At 44.1% G+C, this 24755-nt stretch overlaps 1 long non-coding RNA gene across 1 annotated transcript in view; it reads right to left on the minus strand.

Moving 5' to 3' along the window:
* The window catches only part of LOC135051348 (uncharacterized), a 201980-nt gene extending 180065 nt beyond the window's left edge, over window positions 1–21915 (minus strand). The window contains exon 1 of the long non-coding RNA XR_010242198.1: window positions 21771–21915. This is a non-coding gene — a long non-coding RNA (uncharacterized LOC135051348). The remainder of the gene's footprint in view (window positions 1–21770) is intronic.
* Between the last annotated feature and the right edge of the window lie 2840 nt (window positions 21916–24755).

Here is a 24755-nt window from a genome sequence, read left to right on the forward strand (position 1 = left end):
ACTATATAATATATTATGTACTCCTGGCTCCTGCTATAACCTATAACTGGCACTGCAGTAGTGCTCCCCAGTCTCCCCCACAATTATAAGCTGTGTGAGCTGAGCAGTCAGACAGATATATATAATATTATATATAGATAGATAATAGATGATGCAGCACACTGGCCTGAGCCTGAGCAGTGCACACAGATATGGTATGTGACTGAGTCACTGTGTGCTGTGTATCGCTTTTTTCAGGCAGAGAACGGATTATAAATAAAAGTGGTGGTCACTGGTCACTATCAGCAAAACTCTGCACTGTACACTACTGAGTACTCCTAATGCTCCCCAAAATTAGTAAATCAAGTGTCTCTCTAATCTATTCTAATTCTAAACGGAGAGGACGCCAGCCACGTCCTCTCCCTATCAATCTCAATGCACGTGTGAAAATGGCGGCGACGCGCGGCTCCTTATATAGAATCCGAGTCTCGCGATAGAATCCGAGCCTCGCGAGAATCCGACAGCGTCATGATGACGTTCGGGCGCGCTCGGGTTAACCGAGCAAGGCGGGAAGATCCGAGTCGCTCGGACCCGTGAAAAAAAACATGAAGTTCTGGCGGGTTCGGATTCAGAGAAACCGAACCCGCTCATCTCTAATATATATATATATATATATATATCTATCAGAGATGTGCACCGGAAATTTTTTGGGTTTTGTGTTTTAGTTTTGGATTCGGTTCCGCGGGCGTGTTTTGGATTCGGACGCGTTTTGGCAAAACCTCCCTGAAAATTTTTTGTCGGATTCGGGTGTGTTTTGGATTCGGGTGTTTTTTTTAAAAAAACCCTCAAAAACAGCTTAAATCATAGAATTTGGGGGTCATTTTGATCCCATAGTATTATTAACCTCAATAACCATAATTTCCACTCATTTCCAGTCTATTCTGAACACCTCACACCTCACAATATTATTTTTAGTCCTAAAATTTGCACCGAGGTCGCTGGATGACTAAGCTAAGCAACCCAAGTGGCCGGCACAAACACCTGGCCCATATAGGAGTGGCACTGCTGTGTCAGACAGGATGGCACTTAAAAAAATTGGCCCCAAACATCACATGATGCAAAGATAAATTAAAGAAAAAAGAGGTGCAATATGGAATTGTCCTTGGGCCCTCCCACCCACCCTTATGTTGTATAAACAGGACATGCACACTTTAACAAACCCATCATTTCAGCGACAGGGTCTGACACATGACTGTGGCTGAAATGACTGGTTGGTTTGGGCCCCCACCAAAAAAGAAGCAATCAATCTCTCCTTGCACAAACTGGCTCTACAGAGGCAAGATGTCCACCTCCTCCTCATCGTCCGATTCCTCACCCCTTTCACTGTGTACATCCCCCTCCTCACAGATTATTAATTCGTCTCCACTGGAATCCACCATATCAGGTCCCTTTGTACTTTCTGGAGACAATTGCTGGTGAATGTCTCCACGGAGGAATTGATTATAATTCATTTTGATGAACATCATCTTTTCCACATTTTCTGGAAGTAACCTCGTACGCTGATTGCTGACAAGGTGAGCGGATGCACTAAACACGCTTTCGGAGTACACACAAGAGGGGGGGGGGGGGCGGCAACTTAGGTAAAATAAAGCCAATTTGTGCAAGGGCCTCCAAATTGCCTCTTTTTCCTGCCAGTATACGTACGGACTGTCTGACGTGCCTACTTGGATGCGGTCACTCATATTATCCTCCACCATTCTTTCAATGGTGACAGAATCATATGCAGTGACAGTAGACGACATGTCAGTAATCGTTGGCAGGTCCTTCAGTCCGGACCAGATGTCAGCACTCGCTCCAGACTGCCCTGCATCACCGCCAGCGGGTGGGCTCGGAATTCTTAGCCTTTTCCTCGCAGCCCCAGTTGCGGGAGAATGTGAAGGAGGAGCTGTTGACGGGTCACGTTCTGCTTGACTTGACAATTTTCTCACCAGCAGGTCTTTGAACCTCTGCAGACTTGTGTCTGCTGGAAAGAGAGATACAACGAAGGTTTTAAACCTAGGATCGAGCACGGTGGCCAAAATGTAGTGCTCTGATGTCAACAGATTGACAACCCGTGAATCCTGGTTAAGCGAATTAAGGGCTCCATCCACAAGTCCCACATGCCTAGCGGAATCGCTCAGTGTTAGCTCCTCCTTCAATGTCTCCAGCTTCTTCTGCAAAAGCCTGATGAGGGGAATGACCTGACTCAGGCTGGCAGTGTCTGAACTGACTTCACATGTGGCAAGTTCAAAGGGTTGCAGAACCTTGCACAACGTTGAAATCATTCTCCACTGCGCTTGAGTCAGGTGCATTCCCCCTCCTTTGCCTATATCGTAGGTAGCTGTATAGGCTTGAATGGCCTTTTGCTGCTCCTCCATCCTCTGAAGCATATAGAGGGTTGAATTCCACCTCGTTACCACCTCTTGCTTCAGATGATGGCGGGGCAGGTTCAGGAGTGTTTGCTGGTGCTCCAGTATTCGGCACGCGGTGGCTGAGTGCCGAAAGTGGCCCGCAATTCTTCGGGCCACCGACAGCATCTCTTGCACGCCCCTATTGTTTTTAAAAAAATTCTGCACCACCAAATTCAATGTATGTGCAAAACATGGGACGTGCTGGAATTTGCCCACATGTAATGCACGCACAATATTGGTGGCGTTGTCCGATGTCACAAATCCCCAGGAGAGTCCAATTGGGTTAAGCCATTCTGCGATGATGTTCCTCAGTTTCCGTAAGAGGTTGTCAGCTGTGTGCCTCTTATGGAAAGCGGTGATACAAAGCATAGCCTGCCTAGGAACGAGTTGGCGTTTGCGAGATGCTGCTACTGGTGCCGCCGCTGCTGTTCTTGCTGCGGGAGGCCATACATCTACCCAGTGGGCTGTCACAGTCATATAGTCCTGAGTCTGCCCTGCACCACTTGTCCACATGTCCGTGGTTAAGTGGACATTGAGTATAACTGCAATTTTTAGGACACTGGTGACTCTTTTTCTGACGTCTATGTACATTCTCGGTATCGCCTGCCTAGAGAAATGGAATCTAGATGGTATTTGGTACCGGGAACACAGTACCTCAAGCAATTCTCTAGTTCCCTGTGAATTAATGGTGGATACCGGACACACGTTTAACACCACTGAAGCTGCCAAGACCTGAGTTATCCGCTTTGCAGCAGGATGACTGCTGTGATATTTCATCTTCCTCACAAAAGGACTGTTGGACAGTCAATTGCTTACTGGAAGTAGTACAAGTGGTCTTCTGACTTCCCCTCTGGGATGACGATCGACTCCCAGCAGCAACAACAGCAGCACCAGCAGCAGTAGGCGTTACACTCAAGGATGCATCGGAGGAATCCCAGGCAGGAGAGGACTCGTCAGATTTGCCAATGACATGGCCTGCAGGACTATTGGCTTTCCTGTCTAAGGAGGAAATTGACACTGAGGGAGTTGGTGGTGTGGTTTGCAGGAGCTTGGTTACAAGAAGAAGGAATTTAGTTGTCAGTGGACTGCTTCCGCTGTCACCTAAACTTTTTGAACTTGTCAATGACTTCTGATGAATGCGCTCCAGGTGACGTATAAGGGAGGATGTTCCTAGGTGGTTAACGTCCTTACCCCTACTTATTAAAGCTTGACAAAGGCAACACACGGCTTGACACCTGTTGTCCGCATTTCTGTTAAAATAATTCCACATCGAAGAGGTGTTTTTTTTTTGTAATTTGACCAGGCATGTCAATGGCCATATTCGTCCCATGGACAACAGGTGTCTCCCCGGGTGCCTGACTTAAACAAACCACCTCACCATCAGAATCCTCCTTGTCAATTTCCTCCTCAGCGCCAGCAACACCCATATCCTCATCCTGGTGTACTTCAACAGTGACATCTTCAATTTGACTATCAGGAACTGGACTGCGGGTGCTCCTTCCAGCACTTGCAGGAGGCGTGCAAATGGTGGAATCCGCCACCTCTTCCCGTCCAGTGTTGGAGCAATGGACTACTGTACCGTACTGCTATATATATATATATATATATATATATATACTGGTGGTCAGCAAAATTCTGCACTGTCCTCCTAATATATACTGCGCACAACTACAATGCAGCACAGATATGGATAGTATAGTTGACGACACAGAGGTAGAGCAATGGACTACTGTACCGTACTGCTATATATATATATATATATATATATACTGGTGGTCAGCAAAATTCTGCACTGTCCTCCTACTATATACTGCGCACAACTACAATGCAGCACAGATATGGATAGTATACTTGATGACATAGAGGTGGAGCAATGGACTACTGTACCGTACTGCTATATATATATATATATACTGGTGGTCAGCAAAATTCTGCACTGTCCTCCTACTATATACTGCGCACAACTACAATGCAGCACAGATATGGATAGTATACTTGACGACACAGAGGTAGAGCAATGGACTACTGTACCGTACTGCTATATATATATACTGGTGGTCAGCAAAATTCTGCACTGTCCTCCTACTATATACTGCACACAACTACAATGCAGCACAGATATGGATAGTATACTTGATGACACAGAGGTAGAGCAATGGACTACTGTACCGTACTGCTATATATATATATATATATATATACTGGTGGTCAGCAAAATTCTGCACTGTCCTCCTACTATATACTGCACACAACTACAATGCAGCACAGATATGAATAGTATACTTGATGACACAGAGGTAGAGCAATGGACTACTGTACCATACTGCTGTATATATATATATATATATATATATATATATACTGGTGGTCAGCAAAATTCTGCACTGTCCTCCTACTATATACTGCGCACAACTACAATGTAGCACAGATATGGATAGTATACTTGACGACACAGAGGTAGAGCAATGGACTACTGTACCGTACTGCTATATATATATACTGGTGGTCAGCAAAATTCTGCACTGTCCTCCTACTATATACTGCGCACAACTACAATGCAGCACAGATATGGATAGTATACTTGATGACACAGAGATAGAGCAATGGACTACTGTACCGTACTCCTTTATATATATATATATACTGGTGGTCAGCAAAATTCTGCACTGTTCTCCTACTATATACTGCGCACAACTACAATGCAGCACAGATATGGATAGTATACTTGACGACACAGAGGTAGAGCAATGGACTACTGTACTGTACTGCTGTATATATATACTGGTGATCAACAAATTTCTGCACTGTCCTACTATATACTGCGCGCAACTACAATGCAGCACAGATATGTATAGTATACTTGACGACACGGAGGTAGAGCAATGGACTACTGTACCGTACTGCTATATATATATACTGGTGGTCAGCAAAATTCTGCACTGTCCTCCTACTATATACTGCGCACAACTACAATGCAGCACAGATATGGATAGTATACTTGACAACACAGAGGTAGAGCAATGGACTACTGTACCGTACTGCTATATATATATATATATATACTGGTGGTCAGCAAAATTCTGCACTGTCCTCCTACTATATACTACGCACAACTACAATGCAGCACAGATATGGATAGTATACTTGACGACACAGGGGTAGAGCAATGGACTACTGTACCGTACTGCTATATATATATACTGGTGGTCAGCAAAATTCTGCACTGTCCTCCTACTATATACTGCGCACAACTACAATGCAGCACAGATATGGATAGTATACTTGACGACACAGAGGTAGAGCAATGGACTACTGTAACGTACTGCTATATATATATACTGGTGTTCAGCAAAATTCTGCACTGTCCTCCTACTATATACTGCGCACAACTACAATGCAGCACAGATATTGATAGTATACTTGACGACACAGAGGTAGAGCAATGGACTACTGTATCGTACTGCTATATATATATATACTGGTGGTCAGCAAAATTCTGCACTGTCCTCCTACTATATACTACGCACAACTACAATGCAGCACAGATATGGATAGTATTCTTGGCGACACAGAGGTAGAGCAATGGACGACTGTACCGTACTGCTATATATATATATATATATATATATATATATATATATATCTATATATTGGTGGTCAGCAAAATTCTTCACTGTCCTCCTACTATATACTGCGCACAACTACAATGCAGCACAGATATGGATAGTATACTTGACGACACAGAGGTAGAGCAGTGGACTACTGTACCGTACTGCTATATATATATATATATATATATATATATATATACTGGTGGTCAGCAGAATTCTGCACTGTCCTCCTACTATATACTGCGCACAACTACAATGCAGCACAGATATGGATAGTATACTTGACGACACAGAGGTAGAGCAATGGACTACTGTACCGTACTGCTATATATATATACTGGTGGTCAGCAAAAATCTGCACTGTCCTCCTACAATGCAGCACAGATATGGAGCGTTTTCAGGCAGAGAACGTTGATATTTGCAGCACACTGAGCACAGATATTTGCAGCACACTGGGCACAGATATTTGCAGCACACTGAACAGTGAACACAGAAACTGAGAGAACGCAGCCACGTCCTCTCGCTATCATCTCCAATGCACATGTGAAAATGGCGGCGACGCCTTATATAAAATACGAATCTCGCGAGAATACGACAGCGGGATGATGACGTTCAGGCGTGCTCGGGTTAACCGAGCAAGGCGGGAAGATCCGAGGATGCCTTGGAACCATGTAAAATAGGTCAAGTTCGGGGGGGTTCGTATCTAGACGAACCGAACCCGCTCACCTCTAATATATATATATATATATATATATATAAAGGCACTCGCTTGGTTTAGATGAGAAAACAAAGATTTATTCCATATCAAGGCAACAAGTGTACATACAGACACAGCCCAACAGCTGTTTCAACCGATACAGGTCTTCCTCAGGGGCTATCTGAGCAATGTCTAGCACAGGGATATAAACATAAATTGGCGCCAAAACAGCAAAAAAGCAGCATCCAATGGGAGGAGAGGGAGGCGGGACAAGACCTGTACTTTTTTTTTTTAAAGAAGATTTATTCCATATTAAGGCGACAAGTGTACATACAGGCACAGTCCACGGCTCCCCTGGCTCTCCAGCTCCGTCGTGTCATCGCTAATGTAAAACAAAACCAGCGTCGTTCCTGGCAACGGCTCTGGTGCGCTGTGTGTGAGGAGGGGGACACCAGCACAGACAACACTGAGCCCGCACAGGGGACGGGGACAGTGTAGGCTGCACACGATATATAACAAGACATGGAACGTGGCATGACATAAAAAAGTGTCAAATATAGCGCTGAAAGAGAAAAAAACATATACTACATAATCACACAATGCACAATGCATAAACAAAAAGACTAACCAATGTAAAATGCAAGATGCAAATAAGAGAATGCGCTCCGCTGGGTGTCGCTGATAAAAAGGTGTCAAAAAAAAAAAAAAAAGTACAGGGCTTGTCCCGCCTCCCTCTCCTCCCATTGGATGCTTGTTTTTTGCTGTTTTGGCGCCAATTTATGTTTATATCCCTGTGCTAGACACTGCTCAGATAGCCCCTGAGGAAGACCTGTATCGGTTGAAACAGCTGTTGGGCTGTGCCTGTATGTACACTTGTCGCCTTGATATGGAATAAATCTTCTTTGTTTTCTCATCTAAACCGTGAGTGCTGGCTTGTTTTGCTTTTTCCAATGAGCTGGAAAAGCGAGTGCCTTTATGTTATTTTACTGCCTTGCACCATCTCTTCATTCTGTACTATGGTTTTGAGTGCTGTCATTTTTGCTCTTTTGTAATTAACCATTACCAGACATGCACCTGCCCTGTAGAGTTGATATGTACTCTCTTTTTTTCAAAAAAAATTTCCTATCCATTTTTTTTTGGTTATTCTGATTACTATATACGTTACAGTTGCCTAGGGGGGTCTCTCAGTCCAGCACCACTGGCCCTTGCACAGTACTATTGGTGATTCAAATGTCTACAAACAAGGAACTTACGTCCATATTACAATTTGACACTGCGGATGCAGAAAGGATTTTATTTGATGACACTGAATCTCTGGCGTTCCATCAGGACAGCCCAGAGGAATTCACGAGGGATCTGCTTAGGTTGAAAAAGAGGGAGATTGAATTACATCTCCATGGTCTCACCCTCTCACAATACTATAAGGAACAATTAATTCTGATGGGATTCAGACTACATAACCAGCCTACGCTTGGTAGACACAATAATGACTTCTGAACTAAATGGTGCAACATACTCAACAAATGTTCTTTCGATTTAATGCTCTTAGTGATAGAACAAGCGGGTACGGATTTAGAAAATATTAAGAAAGACATTTTGGAACTTGAGACCTCTGATCTCTATAGAGCCATCCAAACTCCTGAATGTGATCTTCTATCCAATCTGAATAAGGATATTGAGAAATTTAAGGGAGATCTGCTCAAGTTTAAGAAAAACAAATACAAGCAGGTCAAATTAGATTACAAAGAAAACAGGGTTTATCCCTGGTACTCTCGCAGTGAGTCGAGGAGGTTTAAACCATCGTACCAACATGGAAGAAGACCTCAACAACCTTTCACTGACATTGATAGTCAGTCACATACTTCAGCTAGTGACTCTGATGTTCCTTCTACATCTGGCCAAACCACCTATCTCTCAAGGTCGGCAAGAAACAGATGACCTCCAAAAAAAACCTTATACCCACCCATCCAGGTGGGAGAAAAAGAAAGAAGACGGCAACAAAAATTCAACTACAAACAGTGGTGTTCAATCTCTCCAAGCATCCCTTCACACCTGATGAATTATCCATTCTTAATAAAGGCCTCTCATTCATCCCGACATTGACTCAGGACGAATTTAAGTGGAAGGTGGATCTGTACAAACTGGGCAGGCAGTTGCGACTCAGGGACTTTTTCTCGAGCAACAACACCAACTCTGAACCTATACCGACATCAGTAGAGTCGTGCCCTCTGAAGAAGCCCAGTACCTTCGATCCTCCATCTGTCAATCCTTCTATACAGACCTTTATGAGGGTTCTCAGGAGAGACACTGTACCCTTTGTTTCCAAATAAAAGTTATCTCATCACAACATCACAATGGGTGAAAGGCCATTGAGTCCCTACGCAATGACACTCAACTGGTTATCAGAGCTGCAGACAAGGGGGGAGGCAATGTGTTGTTGGACTATAACTACTATACCATGGAAGCCAATAACCAATTGGCTGACACCACTTGTTATCATAAACTTGGCCATGACCCTACAGGAAGCTACAAAGTTGAGATAGATTCCATCATTCAGGTGGGACTCAATTATGGATATATCAATAAGAGCACAGCAGAATTCATGACCACTGCACACCCCAGGATACCCTTTTTGTACACACTCCCGAAAATTCATAAATCTCTCTCCCAGCCTCCAGGACGACCCATTATATCAGCAAGGGGGTCCCTCTGTCAACCTCTATCTCAAGTAGTTGATTTTTACCTACAGCCATTGGTTAAGCAAATAGCCAGCTTCATTGAAGACACCTCCGATTTCTTGCGGAAACTTGAAACAGTACGTAATATTAACGATGACACCCTGTTGGTAACTCTTGATGTCTCGAGTCTCTACACAAACATTCCGCACTCACAAGGAATGGGAGCATGCAGAAAACTGCTTACGGACAATGATGCCTATTTTGGCCCACCGGTGTCTTTTTGTTGTTGCTCATTGATGTTATTCTCAATAAGAATTATTTCCTCTTCGAAAATTGCTTTTATTTACAGAAACAGGGGACCGCTATGGGTTCGAATATGGCGCCATCTTACGCCAATATATTCATGGCGGCCTATGAACAGGTGCATATCTCTGGTAATCCTCGTTTTGGTCAATTTTTGTCATTTTATGTTCGCTACACTGATGACTTATTTTTCATTTGGCAAGGCAGCGAAGAGAAACTATTGGCATTCATCAATGAACTTAATTCAATTCCAGGAACAATTAGATTTAGTCTGACTTTCAGCAGAACACACATCAACTTCTTGGATGTTTTCATCAAAAAGGAGAACAACAAACTTTTGACGTACATTTACAGCAAGGAATCAGATAGAAATACTTTGCTGTTACATTCAAGCTACCATCCGGCTCCCCTTAAAAGAGGGCTACCCTTTTCACAACTACTGCGGGTGATTCGCATTACCTCGGATCCCACGGCCATCCCGGCTGCATTGGAGTCCATGTGTCAACGATTTCTTGACAGAGGCTATCACAGGAAGGAGATAGATGATGCTCTATCTAGGATTGGACAGATTAAGAGAGAAGATGCTCTACATAAAAAAGTTTGTCCTGCTGATATGGAGCAAGACAGGTTAAATTTCAGCAGTATGTTCACCACAGCCTCTGGCTTTATCCGCAACAAAATTCGGGAACACTGGCACTTGATTGCGAGTGATCCAGTGCTCACCAAAGACCTTTCCTTGATTCCCAGATTTGCCTACAGACGGGGTCCTAATTTGAAGGACCTTCTAGTCAAGACTGATTTTTCTCAAAGAAAGACTAATAGAACGTCTAATTGGCTTACGAAAAAACCTGAGGTTTTTAGATGCACTGGATGCTCCAACTGTTCATTCCTGTTATTGGGCAACCGCTTCATCAATCCATCTGACAATAAAGAGTATTCAATTAAACAGAGTTTGGATTGCAACAGCCGCTTTGTTGTCTATGTTCTCAAATGTCCATGCAATCGACTGTATGTTGGCAAGACCAGCAGAATGCTTAAAGAACGACTCAGCCAACATCGCTCCTCTATTAAGAAATGTCTTGCATCCACAGATTCCACGAGAGACTTCGCGAACTTACCAGTTGCAAGACACTTCAAAGAGGCACAGCATACCGTCAATCAACTTAAATGTTGCATTATAGACCAGATACCACCACTCCAGCGGGGAGGTGACCGAGACAGGCTGTTACTACAAAGAGAACTCCAGTGGATTCACAGACTACACACTTTGACTCCCAATGGTCTTAATGAAGACTTTAGGTTGGGTTGTTTCTTGTGAAGCGATTCAGCCCTTGCTTTTGTTGGTTTCATTTCTTTAGACACCGCCGTGTGTCCAGTATTATGCATTTTCACCTACTAAGTTTTTTGCTCGATCCCCTCGACACCGCCGTGTGTCAGTGATTGTGCATGATGTATTGATGCGATTACTTATCTTGCATTCCTCATGGGTTGTGGGAGTGACTTTGCTGCTATGGCACCTTTCTGCCATCACCACCAGCATTGCCCTGTTACGGATAGGCATTTGCAGGCTCTTGATGTGGAATTCTAGTGTTTTCTACAGCCATACCATACTGGACGACGTCCAATTCAGTTCGATCTTGAAAACTAAGCAGTGTTGGGCCCAATCAGTACCAGTTCTGGAGACGGTCTGGGAATACTGGGTGCTGTACTTTTATCACTTGACCACTCATGGCCTCGGACTATAGCATGGGCATCCTTTTGTTATCTCTGTTTATTCTGCGTTCTTGTGCTCCCACCCCCTATCCCTTGGCATCATTTACCCTTCCGTTTAATGCACTACCTTCGATCCATCCAATATCTGCACACAGTGGGCTCTACCTTAATTCTATTTCTTTTCTTTCATTTTATATTTCACTTAGGTGCTATATCCACAGGGATGCTGATAGCATCCTACCACATCTTTGCCCCTATGGGATTTTCCTTCATTTTCCTGTTCTTCTGCCGCTGTTTAGTTTTTGCTCTGCTGGGCACCTGAATATTGTCCATTGACACTTTCCAATGTCATCCACCACCATTTGTGCCATTAACTGCCGCTGTCATTTCTGATATATGATTGAGTTAGACCTATTGGTCCATTTAATGCCTACAGTGCCTTAATGATCGTTATTGCTTCAGGGATCTGTCCATACGGGACAGTTTACGGCTATTGTTTGACACCTTTTTATCAGCGACACCCAGCGGAGCGCATTCTCTTATTTGCATCTTGCATTTTGCATTGGTTATTCTTTTTGTTTATGCATTGTGCATTGTGTGATTATGTAGTATATGTTTTTTTCTCTTTCAGCGCTATATTTTACACTTTTTTATGTCATGCCACGTTCCATGTCTTGTTATATACCGTGTGCAGCCTACACTGTCCCCGTCCCCTGTGCGGGCTCAGTGTTGTCTGTGCTGGTGTCCCCCTCCTCGCACACAGCGCACCAGAGCCGTTGCCAGGGATGGCGCCGGCTTTGTTTTACATTAGCGATGACACAACGGAGCTGGAGAGCCGGGGGAGCCGCGGGCTGTGCCTGTATGTACACTTGTTGCCTTAATATGGAATAAATCTTCTTAAAAAAAAAAAGTACAGGGCTTGTCCCGCCTCCCTGTCCTCCCATTGGATGCTGTTTTTTGCTGTTTTGGCGCCAATTTATGTTTATATCCCTGTGCTAGACACTGCTCAGATAGCCCCTGAGGAAGACCTGTATCGGTTGAAACAGCTGTTGGGCTGTGCCTGTATGTACACTTGTCGCCTTGATATGGAATAAATCTTCTTCGTTTTCTCATCTAAACCGTGAGTGCTGGCTTGTTTTGCTTTTTCCAATGAGCTGGTAAAGCGAGTGCCTTTATGTTATTTCACTGCCTTGCACCATCTATTCATTCTGTACTATGGTTTTGAGTGCTGTCATTTTTGCTCATATATATATATATATATATATATATATATAAATGCGAAAGCCCTCACTGGATGACTGACTGACTGATCACTAATTCTCTCAGTTCCCGATGTGTTAGAAAGCTGAAATTTAACATACAGTAGGTATTATTCAGGCTGGAAATAGGAAAACTATGTAATTAGATTTTAAATAAACCTCCCCAAAGTGGATGAACAGGGGGTTGACATAATGACGTCATTACTGATGCGTGGCTTGCGTTGCGTGGACGATACCGCCCAAACAGATAATCGGATCAAAATTTGGATTGCACCCCCAGTGGGTAAAATTTAAATAACTCCAACAATGGTCCTGTCACTTTTACCATATATGCTACAGGTGCTCCTCAGCTAACACCAAGAACCATGGATTAATATTTATTTACATTAAGACATCTCAGATTGACATCTCTATAGATTTACCACATTTTTAACACTCATGTATATTTACAGCTGTGAAAATCAGAAATTCCCGTGTGAAGAACAGGTAAACTAGCTAGTTTCTAATAAAAATAAATTTTGTCTGCATTGAGTTATTTTGATTCACAAGAGAGTTGGTTTACAAGAGAATTTAAAAGGCCATCTTAACTTCTGTAGGCTGCTGCTCCTCTGTATCAGGCTGTAGGTGTGGGCAGAGCTGGATTAACCCTATGGGGGCCCAGGGCACTTCAAACAGTGAGGCCCCTAATAAAGAGGTAGGCAGAAGAGTTATCTGAATATATATATATATATATATATAAATTTTCTCACGACATACTTCATTATGCAAGATACATAGATGACGTATTCATCTTATGGACGGGGGGGCAAGACAAGTTTGAAGCAATGATTCAGTTCATCAACAATAGGACATCACCCATCAAAGTGACAGCGCAGAGTGATGCAAAACAATTAAATTATTTGGATGTCAACGTGTCAATCACCTCCGATGGGTTACAGACGGACATTTATCATAAACCCACTGACAAAAACACGTTGCTCAGGTATAACAGCCACCACCCTATGGCGTTGAAAAAAGGATTACCCAAGTCCCAATATATTCGGGCAGCTAGGATCACGAGCAACCCCTCCGCACTAAAAGAAGCACTTTCAGATGTAACGGAACGCTTTGTATGTAGAGGATATCAACGTAGGACACTACAGGAGCTGGAGCAACAGGTGGCTACCATCAAAAGAGATGATCTTCTACGCCTAAAGAAAAGAAGACCAACCAAATTGTACCCTTTGTGTCTAAGTACAACACCACTAGCCCAGTGATACCTAGGGCGCTAACAGCCTTATGGCCTATTATAACTACAGACCAGAAACTTTGCACTTTACAGAAGAAACGGCCCATGGCATGTTACACCAAGGGGAAGACCATCAGAGACTTTGTAGTGCATGCCGACATCACAAATTTTAAAACACCGCCACCCAATACATTTTTGACTAAGACCCCTGGGTGCTATAGATGCTTGGGATGTGAGACATGTAAATATATGACCACTGGAGGCTTATTCACATCTAATGCCACGGGTCGCACGTATTCTATACGGCACGTTCTGACATGCACTACCACCCACATAGTGTATTTAATAACCTGCCCGTGCAAATTACAATATGTGGGGAAGACAGTACGCACAGCTAGGGAACGCTTTGCAATGCATAGGTCTGCAGTTAAAGTGGCACTCAGTCAGAAAAAATCTGACCAACCTGTGGCGAGACACTATGCTGAGAGGGGTCACTCCCTAAATGAACTGAACTTTCAAATCATTGATCACATTCCAAAAAATATCCGAGGCGGAGATAGAGCCGGAGCCCTATTGAAACTAGAGGCACGATGGCAATTCAATCTCAATACTACCAGACCCACTGGCCTCAATGATAGGATACAATGGAGTGTCTTCTGAAGAACCTGGTGCCCAATGGGCAGACATATAGAGTCCCAGGCATGAAAAATATGGAGTGTGTTAGTTATAACACAGGACATACCGATGACTGTGACACAGGACTACTATTTAGAGATGAGCGCCTGAAATTTTTCGGGTTTTGGGTTCGGTTCCGCGGCCGTGTTTTGGGTTCGACCGCGTTTTGGCAAAACCTCACCGAATTTTTTTTGTCGGATTCGGGTGTGTTTTGGATTCGGGTGTTTTTTTCAAAAAACCCTAAAAAACAGCTTAAATCATAGAATTTGGGGGTAATTTTGATCCCAAAGTATTATTAACCTCAAAAAACATAATTTACACTCATTTTCAGCCTATTCTGAACACATCACACCTCACAATATTATTTTTAGTCCTAAAATTTGCACCGAGGTCGCTGTGTGAGTAAGATAAGCGACCCTAGTGGCCGACACAAACACCGGGCCCATCTAGGAGTGGCACTGCAGTGTCACGCAGGATGTCCCTTCCAAAAAACCCTCCCCAAACAGCACATGACGCAAAGAAAAAAAGAGGCGCAATGAGGTAGCTGACTGTGTGAGAAAGATAAGCGACCCTAGTGGCCGACACAAACACCGGGCCCATCTAGGAGTGGCACTGCAGTGTCACGCAGGATGTCCCTTCCAAAAAACCCTCCCCAATCAGCACATGATGCAAAGAAAAAGAAAAGAAAAAAGAGGTGCAAGATGGAATTATCCTTGGGCCCTCCCACCCACCCTTATGTTGTATAAACAAAACAGGACATGCACACTTTAACCAACCCATCATTTCAGTGACAGGGTCTGCCACACGACTGTGACTGATATGACGGGTTGGTTTGGACCCCCCCAAAAAAAGAAGCAATTAATCTCTCCTTGCACAAACTGGCTCTACAGAGGCAAGATGTCCACCTCATCTTCACCCTCCGATATATCACCGTGTACACCCCCCTCCTCACAGATTATCAATTCGTCCCCACTGGAATCCACCATCTCAGCTCCCTGTGTACTTTGTGGAGGCAATTGCTGCTGGTCAATGTCTCCGCGGAGGAATTGATTATAATTCATTTTAATGAACATCATCTTCTCCACATTTTCTGGATGTAACCTCGTACGCCGATTGCTGACAAGGTGAGCGGCGGCACTAAACACTCTTTCGGAGTACACACTTGTGGGAGGGCAACTTAGGTAGAATAAAGCCAGTTTGTGCAAGGGCCTCCAAATTGCCTCTTTTTCCTGCCAGTATAAGTACGGACTGTGTGACGTGCCTACTTGGATGCGGTCACTCATATAATCCTCCACCATTCTATCAATGTTGAGAGAATCATATGCAGTGACAGTAGACGACATGTCCGTAATCGTTGTCAGGTCCTTCAGTCCGGACCAGATGTCAGCATCAGCAGTCGCTCCAGACTGCCCTGCATCACCGCCAGCGGGTGGGCTCGGAATTCTGAGCCTTTTCCTCGCACCCCCAGTTGCGGGAGAATGTGAAGGAGGAGATGTTGACAGGTCGCGTTCCGCTTGACTTGACAATTTTGTCACCAGCAGGTCTTTCAACCCCAGCAGACCTGTGTCTGCCGGAAAGAGAGATCCAAGGTAGGCTTTAAATCTAGGATCGAGCACGGTGGCCAGAATGTAGTGCTCTGATTTCAACAGATTGACCACCCGTGAATCCTTGTTAAGCGAATTAAGGGCTGCATCCACAAGTCCCACATGCCTAGCGGAATCGCTCCGTGTTAGCTCCTTCTTCAATGCCTCCAGCTTCTTCTGCAAAAGCCTGATGAGGGGAATGACCTGACTCAGGCTGGCAGTGTCTGAACTGACTTCACGTGTGGCAAGTTCAAAGGGCATCAGAACCTTGCACAACGTTGAAATCATTCTCCACTGCACTTGAGACAGGTGCATTCCATCTCCTATATCGTGCTCAATTGTATAGGCTTGAATGGCCTTTTGCTGCTCCTCCAACCTCTGAAGCATATAGAGGGTTGAATTCCACCTCGTTACCACTTCTTGCTTCAGATGATGGCAGGGCAGGTTCAGTAGTTTTTGGTGGTGCTCCAGTCTTCTGTACGTGGTGCCTGTACGCCGAAAGTGTCCCGCAATTTTTCTGGCCACCGACAGCATCTCTTGCACGCCCCTGTCGTTTTTTAAAAAATTCTGCACCACCAAATTCAAGGTATGTGCAAAACATGGGACGTGCTGGAATTTGCCCATATTTAATGCACACACAATATTGCTGGCGTTGTCCGATGCCACAAATCCACAGGAGAGTCCAATTGGGGTAAGCCATTCCGCGATGATCTTCCTCAGTTGCCGTAAGAGGTTTTCAGCTGTGTGCGTATTCTGGAAAGCGGTGATACAAAGCGTAGCCTGCCTAGGAAAGAGTTGGCATTTGCGAGATGCTGCTACTGGTGCCGCCGCTGCTGTTCTTGCGGCGGGAGTCCATACATCTACCCAGTGGGCTGTCACAGTCATATAGTCCTGACCCTGCCCTGCTCCACTTGTCCACATGTCCGTGGTTAAGTGGACATTGGGTACAACTGCATTTTTTAGGACACTGGTGAGTCTTTTTCTGACGTCCGTGTACATTCTCGGTATCGCCTGCCTAGAGAAGTGGAACCTAGATGGTATTTGGTAACGGGGGCACACTGCCTCAATAAATTGTCTAGTTCCCTGTGAACTAACGGCGGATACCGGACGCACGTCTAACACCAACATAGTTGTCAAGGACTCAGTTATCCGCTTTGCAGTAGGATGACTGCTGTGATATTTCATCTTCCTCGCAAAGGACTGTTGAACAGTCAATTGCTTACTGGAAGTAGTACAAGTGGGCTTACGACTTCCCCTCTGGGATGACCATCGACTCCCAGCGGCAACAACAGCAGCGCCAGCAGCAGTAGGCGTTACACGCAAGGATGCATCGGAGGAATCACAGGCAGGAGAGGACTCGTCAGACTTGCCAGTGACATGGCCTGCAGGACTATTGGCATTCCTGGGGAAGGAGGAAATTGACACTGAGGGAGTTGGTGGGGTGGTTTGCGTGAGCTTGGTTACAAGAGGAAGGGATTTACTGGTCAGTGGACTGCTTCCGCTGTCACCCAAAGTTTTTGAACTTGTCACTGACTTATTATGAATGCGCTGCAGGTGACGTATAAGGGAGGATGTTCCGAGGTGGTTAACGTCCTTACCCCTAGCTTGACAAAGGGAACACACGGCTTGACACCTGTTGTCCGCATTTCTGGTGAAATACCTCCACACCGAAGAGCTGATTTTTTTGGTATTTTCACCTGGCATGTCAACGGCCATATTCCTCCCACGGACAACAGGTGTCTCCCCGGGTGCCTGACTTAAACAAACCACCTCACCATCAGAATCCTCCTGGTCAATTTCCTCCCCAGCGCCAGCAACACCCATATCCTCCTCATCCTGGTGTACTTCAACACTGACATCTTCAATCTGACTATCAGGAACTGGACTGCGGGTGCTCCTTCCAGCACTTGCAGGGGGCATGCAAATAGTGGAAGGCGCATGCTCTTCACGTCCAGTGTTGGGAAGGTCAGGCATCGCAAACGACACAATTGGACTCTCCTTGTGGATTTGGGATTTCAAAGAACGCACAGTTCTTTGCGGTGCTTTTGCCAGCTTGAGTCTTTTCAGTTTTCTAGCGAGAGGCTGAGTGCTTCCATCCTCATGTGAAGCTGAACCACTAGCCATGAACATAGGCCAGGGCCTCAGCCGTTCCTTGCCACTCCGTGTGGTAAATGGCATATTGGCAAGTTTACGCTTCTCCTCCGACAATTTTATTTTAGGTTTTGGAGTCCTTTTTTTTCTGATATTTGGTGTTTTGGATTTGACATGCTCTGTACTATGACATTGGGCATCGGCCTTGGCAGACGACGTTGCTGGCATTTCATCGTCTCGGCCATGACTAGTGGCAGCAGCTTCAGCACGAGGTGGAAGTGGATCTTGATCTTTCCCTAATTTTGGAACCTCAACTTTTTTGTTCTCCATATTTTATAGGCAGAACTAAAAGGCACCTCAGGTAAACAATGGAGATGGATGGATTGGATACTAGTATACAATTATGGACGGACTGCCACGGTTAGGTGGTATAAAAAAACCACGGTTAGGTGGTATATATTATAATAATAATACAATTATGGATGGACGGACTGCCTGCCGACTGCCGACACAGAGGTAGCCACAGCCGTGAACTACCGCACTGTACACTGGTTGATAAAGAGATAGTAGTATACTCGTAACAACTAGTATGACACTATGACGACGGTATAAAGAAAGAAAAAAAAATACCACAGTTAGGTGGTATATATTATAATAATAATACAATTATGGATGGACGGACTGCCTGCCGACTGCCGACACAGAGGTAGCCACAGCCGTGAACTACCGCACTGTACACTGGTTGATAAAGAGATAGTAGTATACTCGTAACAACTAGTATGACACTATGACGACGGTATAAAGAATGAAAAAAAAACCACGGTTAGGTGGTATATATTATAATAATAATACAATTATGGATGGACGGACTGCCTGCCGAGTGCCGACACAGAGGTAGCCACAGCCGTGAACTACCGCACTGTACACTGGTTGATAAAGAGATAGTAGTATACTCGTAACAACTAGTATGACACTATGACGACGGTATAAAGAAAGAAAAAAAAATACCACGGTTAGGTGGTATATATTATAATAATAATACAATTATGGATGGACGGACTGCCTGCCGACTGCCGACACAGAGGTAGCCACAGCCGTGAACTACCGCACTGTACACTGGTTGATAAAGAGATAGTAGTATACTCGTAACAACTAGTATGACACTATGACGACGGTATAAAGAATGAAAAAAAAAACCACGGTTAGGTGGTATATATTATAATAATAATACAATTATGGATGGACGGACTGCCTGCCGACTGCCGACACAGAGGTAGCCACAGCCGTGAACTACCGCACTGTACACTGGTTGATAAAGAGATAGTAGTATACTCGTAACAACTAGTATGACACTATGACGACGGTATAAAGAAAGAAAAAAAATACCACAGTTAGGTGGTATATATTATAATAATAATACAATTATGGATGGACGGACTGCCTGCCGACTGCCGACACAGAGGTAGCCACAGCCGTGAACTACCGCACTGTACACTGGTTGATAAAGAGATAGTAGTATACTCGTAACAACTAGTATGACACTATGACGACGGTATAAAGAAAGAAAAAAAAATACCACAGTTAGGTGGTATATATTATAATAATAATACAATTATGGATGGACGGACTGCCTGCCGAGTGCCGACACAGAGGTAGCCACAGCCGTGAACTACCGCACTGTACACTGGTTGATAAAGAGATAGTAGTATACTCGTAACAACTAGTATGACACTATGACGACGGTATAAAGAATGAAAAAAAAACCACGGTTAGGTGGTATATATTATAATAATAATACAATTATGGATGGACGGACTGCCTGCCGACTGCCGACACAGAGGTAGCCACAGCCGTGAACTACCGCACTGTACACTGGTTGATAAAGAGATAGTAGTATACTCGTAACAACTAGTATGACACTATGACGACGGTATAAAGAATGAAAAAAAAACCACGGTTAGGTGGTATATATTATAATAATAATACAATTATGGATGGACGGACTGCCTGCCGACTGCCGACACAGAGGTAGCCACAGCCGTGAACTACCGCACTGTACACTGGTTGATAAAGAGATAGTAGTATACTCGTAACAACTAGTATGACACAATGACGGTATAAAGAATGAAAAAAAAACCACGGTTAGGTGGTATATATTATAATAATAATACAATTATGGATGGACGGACTGCCTGCCGACTGCCGACACAGAGGTAGCCACAGCCGTGAACTACCGCACTGTACACTGGTTGATAAAGAGATAGTAGTATACTCGTAACAACTAGTATGACACTATGACGACGGTATAAAGAAAGAAAAAAAAATACCACGGTTAGGTGGTATATATTGTAATACAATTATGGATGGACGGACTGCCTGCCGAGTTCCGACTGCCGACACAGAGGTAGCCACAGCCGTGAACTACCGCACTGTACTGTGTCTGCTGCTAATATAGACTGGTTGATAAAGAGATAGTATACAATACATACAACAATATACTACTATACTGGTGGTCAGGCACTGGTCACCACTAGTCACACTGGCAGTGGCACTCCTGCAGCAAAAGTGTGCACTGTTTAATTTTAAATTAATATAATATTATGTACTCCTGGGGGCTCCTGCTATAACAACCTGCAGTGCTCCCCAGTCTCCCCCACAATTATTATAAGCTTTGCCTTTTATACATTGATGTGCAGCACACTGGGCTGAGCTGAGTGCACACAGACTGAGTCACACTGTGTGACTGGCTGCTGCTGTGTATCGTTTTTTTTCAGGCAGAGAACGGATATAGCAGAGAACGGATATATTATATTAAAATAAATAAAAGTTAACTAACAACAACTGCACTGGTCACTGTGGTAAACTCTGTCTGACTCTGCACAATCTCTCTCTCTCTTCTAATCTAATTTCTAATGGAGAGGACGCCAGCCACGTCCTCTCCCTATCAATCTCAATGCACGTGTGAAAATGGCGGCGACGCGCGGCTCCTTATATAGAATCCGAGTCTCGCGAGAATCCGACAGCGTCATGATGACGTTCGGGCGCGCTCGGGTTAACCGAGCAAGGCGGGAGGATCCGAGTCTGCTCGGACCCGTAAAAAAAAACATGAAGTTCGTGCGGGTTCGGTTTCAGAGAAACCGAACCCGCTCATCTCTACTACTATTTGGGACTATCAGCACAATATTGTGTAGTAGTTTATTAATTGCTTTAGTAGATTGTATATATAACATACAGGATAGTTGTCCACATGTGCAATGACGACCAATATACATAGTACAGACACATACAAACCTTTATTTAAGCCATATAGAAGTGGCAACAAGATAATGACACATCTACTTTGTGTCTTTTTTGTGACATCCCTCACATTACAGTGTATGCACCATCTTGCATCATTCACATTCTTTTCACACTTATACACTTGTACGCCATAGAGCCTATTGGACTAGGTAATCTTAGTGGTGCTCAAACATATTATCACTTTAGTGTTTATGTCACTTTACCATTGTTTCCGTTTCCAGCAATGCACATTACACAGCAGTGGACTGTGATCTCGCTGAGGACACGACCGCACGGACGGCTTTGGTTGCTATAGCCACGACGAGAAAACATTGATACTTCCGTTTACTGGAGGCAACCATGGCAACGCCAGGAAGTTACGCCGGGCAGTTTGATCACATGATCCCAGTCTCCACACACACGTCACATTAGCTGGACAGAAACCAGAGCTTTTGCCTGCACACAGCTTCCCGCCGACGGGTCTCCCACACATATAAAGGTATGTTATTTTGTTTTATCTTCACTTTTCGTTTGCTCACCTTGACAAAGGGGTGGGTTACACCCCGAAACGTTGGACTGCAAATTGTTATCATGACCGATTAAAAGCACTTTATTGCACCTTTTGAATCAGACTCCGAGTGCCGCTGTATGGGATAGAACTGTTGCTTATATATATATATATATATATATATATATATATATATATATATATAAATGCGAAAGCCCTCACTGGATGACTGACTGACTGACTGATCACTAATTCTCTCAGTTCCCTATGTGTTAGAAAGCTGAAATTTAACATACAGTAGGTATTATTCAGGCTGGAAATAGGAAAACTATGTAATTAGATTTTAAATAAACCTCCCCAAAGTGGATGAACAGGGGGTTGACATAATGACGTCATTACTGATGCGTGGCTTGCGTTGCGTGGACGATACCGCCCAAACAGATAATCGGATCAAAATTTGGATTGCACCCCCAGTGGGTAAAATTTAAATAACTCCAACAATGGTCCTGTCACTTTTACCATATATGCTACAGGTGCTCCTCAGCTAACACCAAGAACCATGGATTAATATTTATTTACATTAAGACATCTCAGATTGACATCTCTATAGATTTACCACATTTTTAACACTCATGTATATTTACAGCTGTGAAAATCAGAAATTCCCGTGTGAAGAACAGGTAAACTAGCTAGTTTCTAATAAAAATAAATTTTGTCTGCATTGAGTTATTTTGATTCACAAGAGAGTTGGTTTACAAGAGAATTTAAAAGGCCATCTTAACTTCTGTAGGCTGCTGCTCCTCTGTATCAGGCTGTAGGTGTGGGCAGAGCTGGATTAACCCTATGGGGGCCCAGGGCACTTCAAACAGTGAGGCCCCTAATAAAGAGGTAGGCAGAAGAGTTATCTGAATATATATATATATATATATAAATATATATATATATTAGTGATGAGCGGGTTCGGTTCCTCGAAACCGAACCCCCCCGAACTTCACCCATTTTACACGGGTCAGAGGCATACTCGGATTCTCCCGTATGGCTCGGTTAACCCGAGCGCGCCCGAACGTCATCATCCCGCTGTCGGATTCTCGCAAGATTGGGATTCTATATAAGCAGCCGCGCGTCGCCGCCATTTTCACTCGTGCATTGGAAATGTTAGGGAGAGGACGTGGCTGGCGTCCTCTCCATTTATTAATGTTGATGCAAATATTTGTGCTTATTGCTTAATTGTGGGGACTGGGGAGCAGCTGTATTATATAGGAGGAGTACAGTGCAGAGTTTTGCTGATCAGTGACCACCAGTTTTATCCGTTCTCTGCCTGAAAAACGCTCCATATCTGTGCTCAGTGTGCTGCATATATCTGTGCTCACACTGCTTTATTGTGGGGACTGGGGACCAGCAGTATTATATAGGAGGAGTACAGTGCAGAGTTTTGCTGACCAGTGACCACCAGTATTATACGTTGTCTCCCTGAAAAACGCTCCATATCTGTGCTCAGTGTGCTGCATATATCTGTGCTCACACTGCTTTATTGTGGGGACTGGGGACCAGCAGTATTATATAGGAGGAGTAAAGTGCAGAGTTTTGCTGACAGTGACCACCAGTATATATAGCAGTACGGTACGGAAGGCCACTGCTCTACCTACCGCTGTGTCGTCAAGTATACTATCCATCTAGATTCTATACCTGTGGTGCATTTTAGTTTTGCAGTTTGCTGACAATGACCACCAGTATATATAGCAGTACGGTACGGAAGGCCTCTGCTCTACCTACCTCTGTGTCATCAAGTATACTATCCATCTAGATTCTATACCTGTGGTGCATTTTCGTTTTGCAGTTTGCTGACAGTGACCACCAGTATATATAGCAGTACGGTACGGAAGGCCACTGCTCTACCTACCTCTGTGTCGTCAAGTATACTATCCATCTAGATTCTATACCTGTGGTGCATTTTAGTTTTGCAGTTTGCTGACAGTGACCACCAGTATATATAGCAGTACGGTACGGAACGCCACTGCTCTACCTACCTCTGTGTCGTCAAGTATACTATCCATCTAGATTCTATACCTGTGGTGCATTTTTGTTTTGCAGTTTGCTGACAGTGACCACCAGTATATATAGCAGCACGGTACGGAAGGCCACTGCTCTACCTACCTCTGTGTCGTCAAGTATACTATCCATCTAGATTCTATACCTGTGGTGCATTTTAGTTTTGCAGTTTGCTGACAGTGACCACCAGTATATATAGCAGTACGGTACGGAAGGCCACTGCTCTACCTACCTCTGTGTCATGAAGTATACTATCCATCTAGATTCTATACCTGTGGTGCATTTTAGTTTTGCAGTTTGCTGACAGTGACCACCAGTATATATAGCAGTACGGGACGGAAGGCCACTGCTCTACCTACCTCTGTGTCGTCAAGTATACTATCCATCCATACCTGTGGTGCATTTCAGTTGTGCGCAGTATATATAGTAGTAGGCCATTGCTATTGATACTGGCATATAATTCCACACATTAAAAAATGGAGAACAAAAATGTGGAGGTTAAAATAGGGAAAGATCAAGATCCACTTCCACCTCGTGCTGAAGCTGCTGCCACTAGTCATGGCCGAGACGATGAAATGCCATCAACGTTGTCTGCCAAGGCCGATGCCCAATATCATAGTAGAGAGCATGTAAAATCCAAAAAACAAAAGTT

This window comes from Pseudophryne corroboree, chromosome 2 (assembly GCF_028390025.1).
Source record: "Pseudophryne corroboree isolate aPseCor3 chromosome 2, aPseCor3.hap2, whole genome shotgun sequence".
Taxonomy (NCBI): domain Eukaryota; kingdom Metazoa; phylum Chordata; class Amphibia; order Anura; family Myobatrachidae; genus Pseudophryne; species Pseudophryne corroboree.